Raw genomic sequence first — 18,992 nt, 5'->3', positions numbered from 1 at the left:
AAAGCCTGCGTGCAGCAACAAAGACCCAACACAGCCAAAAATAAATAAATTCATTAAAAAAAAAACCTTAAAAAAATCTGTCTACGCTCCATAGGCATTTGGTTTAATACTTTTTAAAAAGCCAGTATATTGTATTGCTATCTTTAAAGGGCTTAGAGAATAAGGAGAAACATTCTATCAGCAGTAAGGATTCTTCCCCTCAGGGATTTGTTCTATCGCAAGTGCCCAAGGCAAGTCAGCTCAGTTACCCCTCGTCATCCATGGGGTAGTGGTTCCAGGACACGCCCTCCAGATAACAAAATCCATGGATGCTCATGTCTCTTATATACAATGACATCAGACTTGCACATAAAATACACACAGCCAGGCAGCAACATGGGTGGACCTAGAGATTATCATACTAAGTGAAGTAATCCAGACAGAGAAAGACAAATACCATATGATATCACTTATATGTGGAATCTAAAATATGGCACAGATGAATTTATCCACAAAACAGAAACAGACTCACAGACATAGAGAACAGACTTGTGGTTGCCAAGGGGGAGGGGGTTGGGGGAGGGTTGGATTGGGAGTTTGGGGTTAGTAGAAGCAAACTATTACATATAGAATGGATGGACAACCAGGTCCTACTGTATAGCATAGGGAACTATATTCAATGACCTGGGATAAACCATAATGGAAAAGAATATGGAAAAGTATATACATACATATATATGTATGTATAACTGAGTCGCTTTGCTGTACAGCAGAAATTTACACAACATTGTAAATCAACTACACTTTAATAAAATTAAAAAAATAAAAATATGCACATCTTCCTGTGTACTGTAAATCGGCTCTAGATTACTAATAATACCTAATACAATGTAAATGCTATATAGATTGTTGCTGGTGTGAAACAAATTCAAGTTTCACCTTTTATCACTTTCTGCGATTTTTAAAAATATATTTGATCGACGGTTGAATTCAAGGATGTGGAACCTACGATCACAGTGGGCTGAATATATATACACATACATACATATATATATACACAATATATATATTTATGTGACATGCACATGGCTGGTACAAATATTAATTGAATGAATAAATATTTTCAACAAGTTTTGGCTAATTTCAATGGTTGGACATTTTACCTTTTACTTTAAAATTTATAGATGGTTTGTAATTGCTTCTCCATATCTTGAAATGCGTATTAATAAAAGCAATTCTGCTAACTACTCCCTTTAAGCAATTTATTATGGTGGTTACTACAGAAAGATAAAAATGAATATAATATTGGCACCCTGCAGCCTAATTTATACAAGGTTGTGGGAAAACAAAGGTAAACACAAAGGAAGTTCAATCAGAAGCTATAAACAGCAAGGTTCTATTGTGTAGCACAGGGAGCTATTGATATAGTCAATATCCTGTGACAAGCCATAATGGAAAAGGGTATGAAAAAGAATATATGTATATATGTTTAACTGAGTCACTTTGCTATACAGAACAAATTAATACAACATTATAAACCAACTATACTTCAATAAATTTTTTAAAGTTAAAAAAAATTTTTTAAAGAAATGAGAAAATATTTAAATAAGATTAGCTATGCAAAAATGTCAAGAGCTCTCACAAAGTAGTATACAATCAATGGCCAAATTGATGGGCCAGACATCAAACACCACTTCCCTGATCACTGTAGCCCCCAAAGCAAAGAAATCAGGTGTCTGGATTTTGATACCCAGCTCTGCATCCCCTGAATGCAGAGCAGAGAGATGAGCTCAGTGGGAAGAGTCACGTGTCCTTTTACTCTTTTGGTTCCATTTATCGTTGTTCTTGTTGTTGATGATGTTGTTTAATATGCTACATCCTTAATCTGTTGCTCCGGCTGGAATGCATTTGTATCTGTTAAGGTTTTACGCGTCACTTGCTCGCCTGTGGTCCTCACGTCCGGCTCATGTTCTTGGGGAGAGTGAGCTGCCCTGGCCAGGGTCTCCTGCAAACCAAGGGTCTCTGCACATTTCATCTCTAACCAACCTCTCACTCCAGGGCTCAAATCCTGGGCCCAATAAAGTTCCCAACCCTTGTAGACACTTGCAATAGAACAAGTCCCTGAGGGGGAAGAATCTTTACTGCTGATAGAATTTTCCTCCTTATTCTCTAAGCCCTTTAAAGATAGCAACACGATATTCTGGCATTTTGTTAATTAAACCAAATGCCTGTGAAGAGGAGACCCATTTGATGAACATGCCGCGTCTACAGAATTTGAGAATCAAGTTTGTCAGTCTGCTGACTCCAGTGCCCCCGGGCTGTTACGATTGTCCCAGGAAGAGTCCAGGCAGGGGATCTGATGGTAGTACCCTGACATAATATCCTATGGGTTCTGTTCCTCTGAGGAACCCTGGCTCATTCAGGTTGGGGAGAGACAGGAAATGACAGTGAAGTGAAATGACTGCTCAGATAGAGAAGGACTGGAGAGGCAGGGAGCTCGGGCCAGAGGGGCCACAGGTCAGGAGGAGAGTTTACAGAAGGCTAAGCTCCTGGGAGAAGTGGTGTCTCGGGTGAGACCAGAAGAATCAGGAAGTAGCCAGAAGGATGTCAGGTGGGTGGCGTTAGTGAGGGTCAACCAGACAAAGCCACGTTGACTGAAGTCGTCAGGGTGGCTTGAAGGGGGTGGAGGCTGTCAGCCCAGTGGTGCACTGGCTCCTAAACCATGTCACAGCATTTAACTTGGACTCTGAGGACGAAGGTGCCCTTGATACGGGAAGGGTCTGATCAGATGTGCCGTTTAAAGCAGCTGCTCTGACCACGGCGAGGAGAAAGTCCTCATCACAGTCCGGGTGGGAGGCTGGGTTGCGTCCTGCCGCCGGAGGCCTCAGGGAGACGAGGCCGATGCTGGAGGAGTGGGGTTATAAGGGGTCGGGGTGGCACTGAGATGAGCATAACAGGCTCTGTCCTAGGTGACAGTGGCTTAAAACAACACCCACTTATCATCTCATCATTTCTGTAGGTCGTACGTACAAGCTTGGTTAAGCCTGATTCTCTAATTCAGGACCACCAGGCTGCCATCCAGGTGTTGACAGGGGTGCAGGCTCACCAGACTCCCAACTGGTGAAGGAAGTACTCCTAAGCTCAGTCGAGTGGTCTGAAGACTCAGCTCCCTGCACTCATAACCCTGAAGTTTCTGTGCTAGCTCTTATCTGGGAACAACTCTCAGCTCCAGGGGACCCGGTGTCTCTGCCCTGTGGCACTCTCACAGCCACAGGGAGCCCCTCTCACCTCAGTGTGCTAAGAGGGAGCCTTATGTAATGTGACCTAATCACAGGAGTGACACCTGCCATCCTTGTCACACTCGATTGGCCAGAAGCAATCGAGGTTTGCACCCGCACTCAAGGGAGGGGACCACACAAGGGCAGGACCCACTGGGGGTCACCCGGGAGTGCGTCTGCCCCAATGTTATTAGGGAAGCATTGTCAAGGCTAGAATATCACAGACCTCAAGGCACTAGGGTGGATTTCAGCTCCATCTCATGTCAACTTCTCTGTTTGAGACTCAAGGGAGGTGCCGGTGGAAGGGTTGTTGTCTGGCGGGAGACCTGGTCTTCTCCCTGGCTCTGCCCTGACACAGCAGTGAGCACAGAGACCAACCCGAGGTGGGAATACTGGGGCTCAGGCACACTGACAATGCCTCCAGTGACCTTATAATTTATCATAAAAACAGATACTTTTGAGAGTAAGACAGAACAGGCTTAACAATAATTCCAGGACAACAAGTACAAACCAGAGCTCTCCTGATCAGATGAGGACGAATGCCAGCCCTGGTAATATTCACCCATCGGTATGGCTCCTAAAGATCTAGAAGCTTTGGGAAGACAGATGAGGTAGCTCGGTGGTCTAGCACATCCCAGATAATCAGACTCAGGTTCAAGTCTGGGGCCAGTTCTTACTTTCACACAACCTTGAATAAATAATAGTTTCCTGGGCTTCCCTGGTGGCGCAGTGGTTGACAGTCCGCCTGCCGATGCAGACGACGTGGGTTCATGCCCCAGTCTGGGAAGATCCCACATGCCGCGGAGCGGCTGGGCCGGTGAGCCATGGCCGCTGAGCCTGCGCGTCCGGAGCCTGTTGTTCTGCAACGGGAGAGGCCACAACAGTGAGAGGCCCGTGTGCCGCAAAAATAAATAAATAAATAAATAAATAAATAAATAAATAAATAAATATCTCCTAAGTGTAAACAAGAATAACTGAACTTATTTATTAAATTTTTGATGAGATGAACTGAAATAATAGATGTAAAATTCTTAGCAAATAATTCGTTAGAATGTAGAAGGCACTAATGAATGGTAAGCATCGTTAATTGACATTACACAGTGAGATGTGATTGTGTATCGTGGAGACTGTGAAAACAGGGCACAAATGTGAAGTCAACCACCTCAGCTGGAGGTAAAAATATGTCTGTGAAAATGGAAATGGATCTGCAGAGAAAGTTGGACACAAATTTTGCGTGATGCCTCAAAAAGAGGATCGTGTAGAATCACGTGAAATGCACCACAAGCAGACAATCAGAAAGAAAAGATACATATGAATATGTGCATGTGGCATCTCTAAGCTTCCTGATTTGTCTCCAGTCAGATTTCCAATAGATATTCTAGCCTCTGTGCTCAAACCATGGGTCCAAGCCACGGTTAATGCATAATGTGTAATCTTGGGTGAGTGTTGGGTTGACTAGGTCGGGGTCAGGCTGTGACCTGATGAAATTCCAGGACATGAGGTGGCCTGGGTGAATGGTGAAAGGTCACTGACAGATACAAAAAAGGAGAAGAACGAGTCACACGTGTGTGTTTACAAAGCGATGTCCTGGAAGGGTGGACGGGGAGAGGAGAACACGCAGCAGAGCTGAGGAGGGGGTCCCACGGGTCGAGATGCAGAAGGACCGGGACAGGGGCTCTGCCAGGCCCTTGCCAGCAGCGTGACCACTACTGCCGCTTTCACAGTCTAAGCGAAGACCTTTTCTTATGAAAAACCAGCCCGTATCACCTTCATGAACTCTTGCTCTAACAGTATATACTGGTGACTTTTCAGAAAACTTCCCAAGCACATTCTGCCATAATCTCCCACATAGTACAGGAGGGAATTCCGTGCCACTCAAATACTTCTAAGATTGCATTCCTACCTGGAAGCTAATTCCTGTGTGTTTGTAATATCATGGCTTTTGATTGATCACAGCCCTGTCTGCTAGAACCTCTAAGGAATGTGAAAGCCAAATGCAAGCTGCCTTAGGTGTCCCGTGGGGTTCAACGTCCCCTCTTGTTCTCTTTCCTGCATTAGCGGAAGAGGAGATTGTTGGTCATTATACATTCCTCATCCCACTGACGGTCCCTTAGTACACTGTATAAAACTCTTTAATTACCGCAATAAAGAAAATGCACGTATTACTGGCTGTGTGTCTTGGTGCCTCTCCTACAAGTCCATCCCTGGGGCCCTATAATTGCTTTAGCCAACCATTAACCCAGGCCAGGAACTAATAGAGAGTATAATATTGTTTAAATAATGCATTTGCTTTGAATATACAATTACGGAGTATGGATGGAGAATCATGAGTGGAATATAATTCAGCCCAGATCTTCAGCAAGAGGGTTATAGGCTTTTTACTGAGTTTCTTCAATATTCTCCTTCCAGAGAGCTCTGGAAATTATAGATCCACTTTCTCAGTCCTCATCTCAAATGAGACTGTGTCTGTACCTGGACAGGGCCGGGAAATTGTGAACTCCGGTCACTTCTCTTGTCTCATACAGCTGCCATCCTATTGACGAGCCAGTGACCTGCATCAGTGACTAATAAATTGGGCTGAATGATCACTGAGTTGCCGTTGCTACAGAAGAAAGATGTTGGCCTTTGTCGAGCAGCCACTTTGAGTCTCATTTATTAGATATTTATTGAGAGTCTCTTCGTGGCCCGACACCACGGGATTATAAAGATGAATAAACTGGAGACTTGAGCCTTGAGTATTTATGATCTCATCTGGGTGGAAGGATAAAGCGTCCTAAGAACAGCATAAGGTGGAAACCTGTAACCAGTTCAATACCCAGCTTGGCGACCTCTCCCCAGAGACCGCGGAGCCCAGGCTTGAAGGACAGACCTCGTGTTGGCAAATCAGTGGGGAGGAAGCCCCTGTATGACCCAGATTAGAGAAATTTGCACAAGAGACACAGACCCGGGCAGGGGCCAGGCAGCTCCAAGGAGTCAGCGCTGCTGGAGGCTCAGGGGGGCGGGGAGAGGCATCTAGTGACTGCTCCACGGAGACCTCCCGAGGGGCAGGGGTCCACTCCCCCACCTCTGGGGAAAGGGGGTCAGGCACAGTGCGCACAGGAGGAAAACTCCACGCTCAGAGCTTCGCTTTAGGGGGATCCCTAGGCCACTCCTGGGAAATGCGTCAGAGGCGGTAGCAGAAGCCAGTTGGATTCAGATCCTGGAAGAGTCCAGACGGGGGTGGGGAGAGCAAAGTCATTGAGCGTCTCCCGTGTCACCGCATCTGTTCTCACACTGACTTTGAATTGGGGATTTTTATCCTCCTTCCTGCCAATAAGAACGCTGAGTGCAGAGGGTAAAATGCCATCAGCCCAGATGAGACTGTAAGTATAAGGGGGAGTTTGAACCAACATAGCACAGCCTAATGGGGGTCCAGGGATGGAGATGTCGCAGAGGCCAAGGGCAGTGCGAGGCCCCTGAGCCTCCTGGGTGCAGGGTCTGGGGACCTGCAGCAGAAGGAAAAGCTGTGCCTCTCCCCCCGCGCCCCCAGGGCAGCAGCTGGTCAGATGGTGAAGATGGATGGGGAGGGCCCCGTGCGAGGGGCTGGGGGCATGGGTCGACTTTGCCAAGTTTATGGGAGTCCTACCCTGGGCTTCCACAGAGAGTCCAGAGGGGCGGGCCTGGGGAGGACGCCATGGGTTCACATGGGTCGGAGCAGAAGGCCAGCTGACTCACACCAGGGCAGACAGTTAACCCGGGGACAACATAGCCGCAGGAAGGCGGGGAGCCGGGTCACGGCTATGCTAAGCCCCGTGAACGAAGAGGCTGTCGAGTCAGCCTCTGATGCGTTACCTTAGGCCGCAAGGAGTCCCAGCTCAACCCTGGCCGCCATGCAGGGCCCCCCAAAGTATGTGGTGGCCACAGGCCTGCCAGCAACAGGAGGGTAGGTCTTTGCCTCTCTATAGGCTTATTTTAGAGTTTTGTTTAAGAACCAAGGCGCTGGAGGAACAGGAACGTGTCCTGTCTGAGGGTCACGGGCACCGAACAGATCGACGGCAAAGACAAGACGACTGTTGGGCCTTGAACTCGAGAACAAAGCTCTGCTTCCCTCCTCTCCCCACTCGGCTTTACGAGCGTGCACAGATTTCAATCCCCCAACTTCCCTGCTGGCTCAAAATAATGGAAAGAAAATAATTAGCAGCTGTCTTAGCAGTGGGGAGCAAACCACGCAGAGCTGTGCTCTTGGTGACGATTTCTGCCTGGTGGCCTTAAAAGCGAAAATTAACTCCAAAGTTATTTTGAGCATCTAAATAAATATTCTTAGCTTCTCAAAGTTGTTGCTGCAGCCCTGTGTTAGAGGTGGCGTTCCTGCCCTTGCCTAACATCTAGCCTTGCGTATGGAAATCTTCAGGCTGAGATTTGAGGAATTCACACGAATGCACCATGTGTCACTCGTGTGGGTGGGTTACAGAGGCAGCTCGCAGGAAAGCCGCTCACACCGCAGGGACTTGGGTCTGTTGCCCTTGCCGTCTTCTCCTGATTACGGCAAACTTCAGAGCTGGAAAGATGATGCAAAATCTATAAATGGATTGCTAAACTAAATACCAATTACTGTATTTCCAATGATACAGGGTGTAGACAGACAGGGGTGTGTGTGTGTGTGCGCACTCACGTGTGTGTTTACTTGACATGGACCCCAGAAGGAATGAGTCATTTGTCCCAGGGTTGTCCAGCCCACTGATGGAGGTTGAATCTACATTCAATGTCCACGTTTTAATCCTTTTCCTGAATGTTTGCTCAGAGTTTATTAGCCAGAGTTCTCCAGAGGAACAGACCAATTGGATGGATAAATGGATTGATTAATTGACTGATTGATAAAAGACAGAAAATTCAGACCAAACAATGATACCTAGAAAAATCACATTTCAGGCATAGATCACCCATGTTGGCCATTTGGATTAAATTAACTGGGAATATAATTATCCACCAGTCTGCAAAGGTGATCCCTCTTCTGCAAAGTTCTTCTCTGGGTCTGAGACTTGGAAAAAAAGGAATAAATATATTAAGCACTTCTTTGGGTGGCTGGAGAATTTGCAGGATAATGTCTGTAATGAACTCTAAGCTTTTCAAAAAAGAATCCTTGCAAAATCACACGGGGAGTTCCATTATAGCAGTGCCCTCAGGAGTAGCCAGGCCAGGTGAGTGGTGTGTGGTGTGATAATGACATCCTGGTGGTCTGTGGAGAGACAGACCCCCTTGGACACAGCACAAGCATTCTGTCTGCCTCACGGAAGCCCAGGAAGGTCACCTGGCACCTGACTGAGTGTCATGCTCTTTTCGTTCCAGCACCTGTGTCGTGGGCTTTGTGTGCAGGTGTCCCTAAAGCTTCCTTCCTTTGTGTGTTTAACAAACTCTTGGTGGCCTCCTCCTTTGTGGAAGGTGATGAATAAAATTGCCCTTGCCTTCAGTTCATTTATAACATCTGAAGGTAACGCTCCTATTTAAACACAAACACACAAATAAGCCAATGACAAGAAGAGACTCCTGCAAGTTCTATGACTTCTGTTGTTTGTCCCGGGAAATGAGATGCACAGTTCCCAAGAGTGAGTGTTTCCCCAGAGCCACGTCCTCAAACGGTTTTCACTCTGAGGCAGGAAGGTGACTGAAGGCTTTGCAATAAACATGTGCTTCAACTACCTGGCTGTAAACTCTGCCTCAGTTTCCCCATCTGTGAAGCAGACGGGCCCTGGTGTGTGCTCGTACCCCCTGTCCGTTTCTCTCATGGATGTCGGGTGGGAGGATGGACAAGGGAAACTGGACCACTTCCCAGGCTGACCCGACTCAGACGCCTCTCCATCCATGAACCTGAGGACCACTGTCCTTCGGTGACAGGCTCAACATCTTTCTTTCAAACTTCACTGAACTCAGAGAGACCCATGCTTCACACCCATTCCGAAGGATTTGCAGAGCAAGCATGCAAATCATGGCCAGGTTGGCGGGTCGCTCCCTGGGACTCTGCTGCCATTTCCCAGCGCTGCCGACACACAGCTCAGGTCTCCGGAAATGATGGCCATAAAATATGCAGAAAGAAGCCCAGAATAGCTCACTGCTGCCAAACTTCAGCAGTTACCCGAAAACCCTGTAGATGCCTTAACCTCCTAGATGTTATCTTCAATGTGCAACACATTGTCTGTAATTTAAATAAACCTGTGTAAACCCACATCTTTGTTTAAATCCTGTACCACCTGATAGATCCAGGCAGGATGATAATGAACTTGAGCTGCTGCTTTTTTTTTTTTTTTTGCCTGCAAGCATCCTCCAAACCTTTCCTCACTATGCAAGGCAGTCATTTAGCTGCCACTCACTAATTAGCCGTGCTTCGGGGGAAGGTTGGACGTTACCGTATTTCTTCCCTCCCCAGGCCTCCTCCCCTCAGTAATAATTAAAAACCAAGGGCCAGGGAGTTAAATCATTTTGCAGAGATCATGGTCCTTAGTTTCCCTGGAAATGCCAAGAGTGCATAAGGTGTGATTCTTCAAAGCACCTCTGGAAAGTTTGCAAGCTCAGGATGTGGCTTGGAGAATTTCAATGAGTTCTGTATTCAAATGACCAAGTAAGAGGAATTTATGTAAGTCGGGGGAAAACGCAGCGGTCACAGTTGTCATAAAAACCTTAACTATGCTTCACATGTGTCACTTAAGGAAGGACAAAAAACTATTTTTCTTGATATTCAAGTGGCTAATCATTTAATTTTTCTAGATCACAACCTGTATAACTTTTAATAAGGTGCTACAGATGAAAATTAGAAAATTAAGCTGGATCTATGACCACCTCGGCCATTTTATCTTGTGGTGTGGATTTTTAGAATGTTTTCCCAGAACAAACCTTAACATTTCACTCTCGGAAATAATCAATCAGGAAGTACACTTTCTGCAGAATAAATTGTATCTTGCATGTGGTTCTCAAAACTGACACTTATCAGAGGTGTCTATAAAGTTTGGAAACTAAACTATAATACTTGGTTCTAAGTGTGAAGAATATATAATATCCCATGTATAGTTTCCTGGTAAATATCTTCACTTTGTACGTGCAAGTCAATAGAAAAGGAACAGGTGTTGAAACATTTAAATGTGCCTCGGAGTCAAGCAGCATCGTGCTTCCACTACAGAAGCCTCTCTAAGTGGGGTCTCTGCACCGGCAGCATCAGACTCATGGTGAACTTGGGGGAGATGCAAATCCTCGGCCACACCTGAGGCTTCTAGACTCTGAAGGCAGAGGCTGCTGCCCAGCGCTCTGGGTTTAACAAGCTCGCGGGCAGTGCTGATACAGCGGAAGCCTGTGACCCTGCCTTGTAGCAAACAGGAGCCGTGCCCACTGTCGTGTTCTCCTGATTAACAAGAAACTGGCGATCAAGGACATCGACAGACCCTGAAAATCGGATCTTATCCTCTGGCCATGAACAGAGTGAGATATTTTGCTGGAATATATTTTTCTAGAGTTTTCTGTTACATAATTGCATAACTTTTTCCATCCTTGCAGAATTAAGAAGCAGTCATTTTAAAGTTAAAAATGTGTATACGTCAATCTCAAATACACACTACTATATTTAAAATAGATAACTGACAAGGGCCTACTCTATAGCACAAGGACTCTGCTCAATATTCTGTAACAAACAACCTAAATGGGAAAAGAATTTGAAAAAGAATAGGTACATGTGTATGTGTAACTGAATCACTTTGCTGTACACCTGAAACAAACACAACATTGTTAATCAACTCTACTCCAATATAAATTAAAAACAAAATCAAGTCAAAAATGAATTGATCCCCTACTAGGAATATAAAGACCCCCATTTTATCTTTATTCATCTTATCCTAAGTGAACATTTTTATATTATTATTATTTTATTATTATTATTTATCTTGTAATATAGGTAAATTCTTGGAACTCTCAAATATCCCATGCTTGTAGATGCAATAACTTCTTTAACTTGTATCAAATTCTAGGAAATGCTTCTCTTCTGGAAACAAGCAACGAGCAGCTGTTTCCAGTGAGGACCCCAGGGCAGCGTGGCCAGGTGGCCTCCCCACCGCAAGCCTGGGGTCGCTGCCCCAGAGAACACCGACCTCTTCTCCTGCCCCCAGGCTCCCCTGGGCACTTGTCTTCTCTTGGGTGACGTCTCTACCTGCAAACTGACCAGCTCTTCTCCCCAGACTAAGACAGGTGTAACCCTGGGCGAATGTCCATCTACTCACTCTGTAGACTGACTTGTGCCAGACCCTTGCTAATTGCTTATGACTGGGAACCGAAGCTCTGGTCTTGCGCTCACAGAGCAAAGCATCAGGAGATACAGGGGGCTAAGTGCCCAGAAGGGAAGGCCAGGGGCTGCTGGGCATGGGGGAAGCAGGGACTGAGTCCGGGCATGTAAACTGTACAACTGACACACACTAACTAACAGGAACCAAGGTCAGATTTTCAGAAATTCGGTAAAGTGGTTGTTCAAAACGCCATTATGAATGATTAAGTGACTTCAATGTACGGCTAAGTAAATTATATTCTAGATATTTATAATAAACACTCAAAACTCACCGTTTCTGATTATTGTATCACATTTTACTACTATCTATTCCTCTGAGGTTATCCGTGTGTCTCTTGCCTGTATGTAGAAATACCATACAATGGCATCTACTGGGCATCTAATTCTGCCCTCAGAAATGTCACATGATAGCTGGAAATCTGCATGACGGGAGTACTGACACCATCAAAATTGGCAAATGCTGCAAATCAGGCCTGGATTTATTGTTCCATTGATCATCTAGACTTAAAGTGATGGATAAATGCTAATGATGTACGTCAAAATTAAATGTGGTGCTTCCATGGCCACTGCATCCTGAACAGCATGAAAAACTAAGGAGATGTTTTGCCCTGATTCCAAAACTATCACCAGATCAGCAAAGTCACTCTCATCATTGCATTGATGGTGGACTGAGGTTCCAACCTGTGTCTGCTGGTTTCACTTTGCCTATAACTCATTTATGGAAATGAAAACGTCAACCAGCATCATGCTGGAATCTCAGCTGTCCATGAAGTGCATGTGTGTGTTTTATTCTCCCCACAGCCACCCCTGAACCAACCTTTCCATCAGGCTCCACTGATTTCTGAATGAGGGTATCGACATAAGCATTTCCCAGAGTGACTGCGATGCATGTTATTTCTACTAATACTGAAGTGAAACAGGAGTTCCAGTTTCCACCAGTTTCCATTTCCTCCTCTACGAGCCTTTATTCCTGGTAATGGTGAGATCCTCAGCGAAGGCCTCCCTTCCTTGGCTGCAGAGCCCCTCCCCTGGGCCCCTTGCTTTGTGTCATTGTGCCTCTGTCCCCAGAGGCAGCTGCTAATTTCTGCTTGGTAATTGCTTGCTGCCACCTCCCTGCTGGCTGCCCTGCTCCCCGCCTGTTGGGAGGCAGACACGCAAGGTGCTGTGTATGCTTTTTTGCAAATGCACAGGGGACGGCTTCTTCCTGGGAACAGGGCTGTGAAGGAAAAACGGGCTAATAACCAGGGATTCCCCCTTCCACAACCGTGACGGAAGATTAAATAAGTTCTAGACCTGCCATGAATAACAGGTGAAGGATTTGTAACCCCACATCCTACTTCCTGCCAGAACTGGGGGACAGACAAGCCTATGGTGACCTATGAGTGCTGTGGTCCTGCCCTCTGAAAACGCCTGCTGACTGCCTCTGAGGGTCCTGAGGCCATTCTCTCAGGTGTACCCCTGGGCAAGTCTGGGGACTAATGCCTAACATGCCTGGTTTTCTCTCCACACCCTGGGCGTCCACTTCTGCTGGTGCCCAAATGGGCAGCTCACACACAGGCACAGTGCAGAAGTGGTGACTTCCACGATGCTGGGAGCCTCGGGCCGAGAATGCTGTGGTCCCGGCAGAGAAGGGCCCCCGCTGCAGGGGATCTTCTGGCCTCACAGCAGTTGATGGGGCACAGACCGCAGGGAAAACATTACCTCTTATTGTGCATAGTCTTTCCAGCAGGAGTCCGCAGCTGTGGACAGGAGGAGGAGACGGCCCAGGACTCAGATTCACCCCTTTCCCCGCTGAGCACAGCTTCACTCCCACCGCCCAGGGGTCCTGAGGCACAGTGAGCCTGTCTGGGTAGGTGTGCAGCCCCCAGTCCTCGGGGCCTTCTCCTTGGGTGAGTCTTGCCCCATCAGGGGCCGAGACCACCGGCTACATCAGAGCTGAGTGTTTTATGTCCAGGGCAGGCCTTCTCACACTTTCCCACTGTCCTGGGCTGAATGGTGTTTCCCAAATTCATGTTGAAGCCCTAACCTCCAGCACTTCAGAATGTGACTGTGTTCAGAGATATGACATTTAAAGAGGCGATTAGGGTAGAACGCTGCCATGAGGGTGGGCCCTGGTCCAATAGGACTGGTGTCCTAATGAGAAATTAGGACACAGACGTGCACAGGGGGACGACCACGTGAGGACACGGGGAAGACGGCCCTCTGCACACCCAGGAAAGAGGCCTCAGGAGGAGCCAGGCCTGCGACACCTGGATCTCAGATTCCCGCCTCCAGGATGTGAGGGGTTCATGGCTCTCTTGTTTCAGCTGCTTCGCTGTGGTCCCTGAGCAGCCTAACACCGCCCGTGGAGGGCCCGCGCACACGCACGGTCCAGGGCCTGGCCGTGTGCAGTCTCCTGCTCCGAAGCTCACAGAAGTCCCGTGTTTTATCCTTCAAGCCGCACTGAAGTGAGCAGCCCGCTCGCTCAGGTATGGCTCGATTGTTAATGTGTGTTTAGTTTCTCAAAATATTCTGTCAGAAAGAGGTTTTGGAAGGAGCTGCACGTTTAGCCCCGAGCTGAGTGCAGTGAGCTCTGTGCGCCCCGCACAGAGCCTGAGGGCGGAGCCTGAGAGGGTGGCCGAGGGGACCGGTCACCACACAATTCCAGGAGGCGAGAGAGATTCTGGGGAGTGTCCACTGGTCAGACACCTTGGAAAGGAGGTTCTCTGTGCTGTGCCCATGAAGTAGGTTTGGGTGTTAAGAATGAGAATCTGGGCAAAATCAGGGTCAACTGTGTTGGCTTTTGCTCCTTTTTAAAGCAATCACTGGTCACCAGGAGGCAGCCGGGGCTCAGGCCCTGCATCGCAGAGGTGGACAAGCCCTTTGAAGAGGCCAAGGAGAAGTGACGTCAAGCCAGGCGGCCAGTGGCCCCTGTGTCGCGGGCTGACCTTCCTGTAATTGTGCGTGGCGGTTGAGCAGACCACAGCGCAGGATGGGGGTCCAGCCCTGCACCCAGACAAGAGAGCCCACTTTAAAGTGGAACAGCATTATTGATCAACGCATGGGGTGGCTTCGTGTGCGCAGGAACAGCGGGCATCTCCCACTCCCTGCATGCGCTCTGGTGCCAGCCTCCGTCGTGAAAACCGGGTCCAACCGCATCCAGGCCCAGCCTGCACAATTAATGACGAGCTTGCAGTCAGGTACCAGAGTGACCCCGAGCCTCGCAATGCAACGGGACGACTCCCGGTTTTCTTAGCGGCACGCCCGGCTGGCGGGCATTTGACGCGCAGACGGGGATGGTCCCGGCTGGCGCGGCCCCAACACTTCAAAGCTGCAGCCCTGCTGGCTTGCTTTACACCTAAGCCAATTAGCCCCGGAGATCAGAGAGCCTGGAGAGGGAGGCAGCCTGACTTGCGGGCTGGCGAAGCCACGTGATCCCAGGTAAGGCGATACAATGGGAGACAGAGCATCCGGAGATCGCTGTGGAGGACGCGAGGGTCAGGGCGGAGGCCCGAGGAGCCGGAGAGAGAGAAGCCCCGCCAGCGACGCTGTGGCCTGGCCTCCCTCCGGTGTTTGTCCGGCTTTTGTTGGCAACAGAGAGGCCCGTTGAAGTGAAACAGTCTGCAGTCTGTTTGTTGGCGCATCAAATATGCTGATTCTTTCTCCTCCTGAATAACTGAGCAGCACAGCTTCCAGAAATAAGACGGCCACGCCGGAGAGAGCAAGACGGGTGCGGGCAGCGTTTGCCAAAGGGACACTGGTCTGCCAGAGGTTCTGTTTGCCTGTGCTTCCTTTCAGAGGTAGAAACTAGAACATCAAGAAATGGAGGAGGTAACTCTTCCCATGCCCTCCTGAACTCCCAGTCGGTTCTGAAACTGCAAAATGTCCCAACGCCCTCCAGTGGGACGAGAGATGTGACTGCTTGCTGGTCGTCTGCCCAGACCATCTCGGGGAGGGTGGAGGCTGCACACGTCCCGTCAGGCCAAGTACAAGGGTCTGTCTGAGGCAGGCTGAAGTGCCATCATTCACTAAACTTGTTCTGAGCAGCTTCCGGGGATGAAGTAACACCTTCTTGCAGAGGAGACACAGGGCAGAGGGGTGGGGCTTGCGTGTGGCAGGGAGGGCCAGACTCAGGACACTTCCATGGACACCACAGGCCCCTGCAGATGGGGAAGGGGGCAAGTTCTCCTTAGAAATACCATGAGGGGAGGCAGAATGAGCACATTAGAAAAACAGGTGCAGGTGCGTGCACGGGAGTGTGTGTGTGTGTGTACAAAGGCGTGTGCCCCTGCTCTAATGAGTGTGATTGTGCTAGACGCCAGCTAAAGGATGACAGGGGACACAGCTAGCAGACGGTGACCTGGGGACCTGAATGTGGACCAAACGGTTCACTTCCTTAAAGCCCAGAGTTGGGCCTTGCTGAACTCGTGAATAAGTTAAGATACGGTTTTATTTCTGCAGAAAGTGGGGATTACAATCTTCCCGAATTTTGAAATAAGGCAACATCTCAGGCGTTTCTTTCTTCCATGATTCCAGGTGATCACATCTCAGGAATGAGAGATCGGGTTCTAATGTAAGGGCCGTCTCTGGACAGCCCTCTTGGATTTTAACCAAGTCATGTGTAATTGTTTTTTTAGTGAAGAGAGTGAGGTGGCGACCACAGCCGACGGAGGACACAGTGGAGTGATACTGGTGAGAAGGTCCCGCCCCCCCCCCCCCCGCTGTGCACCGAGGACTTGGCCCCCGTGGCCAAAGTGAGGGCAGGTGTGTCTGTCCCACGTGCAGCAAAGCAGACGTACCTGACGCGGTCAGCGCAGGCTTTTCCCAGGTGCTTGTGGTCCCTTCCAATCAAGGAGGTTTGGGAAGTAAAGCATCAGGTTGGAAGACTCCAATCCATCACACAAATTCTCCTCCATCATATTACGCTTTTCAATGAGACGAACAAACCACAGTCTCTTTCCCAGAGCCCCAGACCTGCATCACCCAGTGAGACTCTCACATCAGAGACACACCCACAAAGGGGACAAGGACCAGAGTGGGCTGCTGCCCCCTCCCACCAGGGCCTGTCTGCCCAGGTTTAAAGATAGTAGATCATAGGATATATGAGGGAATCCATTTTAGCATTCTATATAAAAATAATGTTTGTAAATTTTTTTGGTAAAATCTGTTAAATATCTTTGACAGATATCCCCCCTTGATTAAATAGTTAATGTTTTATTTCCAGAGCTGTATGAGAAATTTGGGCTTAAACGTCACAACGTGGCATGTGGTGCTTGACTGAGGTTGTCCACGTGGAGATGAGTATGGCCCAGGCGGGTCTGGGGACCTGAATCTTCTGCGCAGTGGCCTCCCCTCCGCCCTCATTCTGAAGCAGGTCTGCGGCCACAGCTGCAGAGCAGCCACCTGATTTTGTAAGTGAACCTTCTTGGGACACGGCCATGCCATTTCTTTACGTCTGTTGTTTGTCTCTGTGGCTGCTTTTGCAGGACAAGGGCAACGTTGATTAGTTGCAACAGAGACCACGTGACCCCAGAGTCTGGCTGTTTGCAGGAAAAGTCAGCCAGCCCTGCTCTCCATGAATCTGCGCCTGTGGACGTTAGCAGATACGCACACCCACACTCACCTGTGAGGCTTGGGGACTGACCTGTGGAACAAGAATGGATCGTCAGGGTGTAAGAGCACTCATCAGGCAGACAGGGAGTCAGAGGAGTCGGCCTGGGGAGGAGGACGTGTCCCAGCCACTGTCGAGGACATTACGGGCAGGTTGGATGACACCTCGCGCAGACGTGTGGGAGGATGGAGGGACCATCTCTGCCATCGCCGTGGTGTCTCTGCACCTGGGGTGTCAGCAGGTAGCAGACCCCGTGTTCCTTAATGCCAGGGATCAGGGAGAGCTTAGGATGGTGTCACTGCTGAGTTAGGACACTGAGGTGACAGCTGAACCCCTGGCTCAAAGCTCAAGCCAGGTCGCAGACTGAGCTCTGGTTACTTGTGTCCTGGGACCCCCCCCGAGTCAAAGAGACCCTGGACTCGAGGCAAACCTTTTTCTCACTTGGAGGAGCCATAATGGTTTACGGGAAGGGGTTTACTGGAGGAACTGGACTCACCAGGTGTGGAACGAGCTGGCGGAGGGAAGCCAGAAGTCAGAGCAGGGACCAGTCGGTCCACCCGAGAAGCCAGGCCTGTCCAGCCTCTGAGACGGGGCCTTGGAGGGAAGCTCAGGAAGGGGCCCAGGGAAATTCTGCTCTGTGGGTCCTCTCCAAGCACCACCGGTGGTGGCCCTGGTCACTGTTGGTCATCAGGCAGAAGTGGTGAGAAGAGCTGGACAATAGCCCCTGACAACTCTGCGTCCCTCTGTCCTTACATCCAGCACTGCTTCCCTTCCACCCTCCAAATCTCACTGCAATCCCTCGTGAGGCCAGCTCTAGACCCACACCAGGCTAGGGGTGGCCTACGGGGAGGAGCTCCCGGCAGCCAAAGTGACAGGGTGCCAGCGGGGAGCCCCCGAGGGGAGGATGGGAAACACCCCTGTGCCACTGCGGCCATGCCATCCTACTGTACCTGAACGTCTTTAGGTTCCACTCCTAGGTCGTGACTTTGAACAGAACATTCAAACTACTGACTTAAAACAAAGCAGGCGTGTGTGCTGCTCGTGGAAGCTGCTGATTGGAACCTCAGGGTCACATCCGGCTCCTTCACCCCGGGCCTCACCACCTGCTCGGAGGGTTCTGTGCCTCTTGAAGGTACAACCTCGAAGATTTCTCAGGGGAGACAGAACAGAGAGGACGATTGCTGGTGATGGTTCAGCACATTTCCACTGTTTCTATGATTCATTTTGACAACCACAAACATTAAATTAAAGTAGTGCTTATATGTTTCTATGTGTCCTGAGTAGCCTATTCAAAGTCATGATCTGGGGGCATGATCTGAAGATGCTGAAGCCCAGGTTCTATGGATGCAACATGTGGAATTTTACATACAACATGGAAAGTGCCCAGGTGACTGCTGGTGGAGAGCTTAACCAGAGGAAGTCTTTCCTTCATGAACGGAAACTAATCACAGGGCAGTAGAAACACCAGGTATTTAAGATAAGTTGCAGGACTTCAAATGCAGATGGAAAAGCACAGTCACAATCCAGGTCACAACCGCCTGCATGGGATGTAGAAAGAGGGATAAACAGCTGATGCGGTGGCAGTAGGGCCTGGGCACGTAGATGTTCTGCCCAAGAGCATTGGAGGAAAGGGATGAGAATCCATCTCTCATCTGCCTGCTCCAGGCTAAGGTCAAGGGGATGGACTGAGAGAAGAGCATGCCACTTGCCTGCCCCCTCTCTGCCCTGCTGGGAATTGCAGGAAATTGCATTTCCAGACCCTCCCTCCCCAGCCCCAGGCAGCTTCAGCCAATGGAGCTTATGGCAGAAGATGTGAGAGGGGAGGAAGGAGAAGGGAGGGCACTTGGGC

Source organism: Monodon monoceros, unplaced genomic scaffold (assembly GCF_005190385.1).
Source record: "Monodon monoceros isolate NGI ecotype Baffin Bay Population unplaced genomic scaffold, NGI_Narwhal_1 Super_Scaffold_12, whole genome shotgun sequence".
NCBI classification, from domain to species: Eukaryota; Metazoa; Chordata; class Mammalia; order Artiodactyla; family Monodontidae; genus Monodon; species Monodon monoceros.
Note: the sequence above shows the minus strand (reverse complement) of the source record.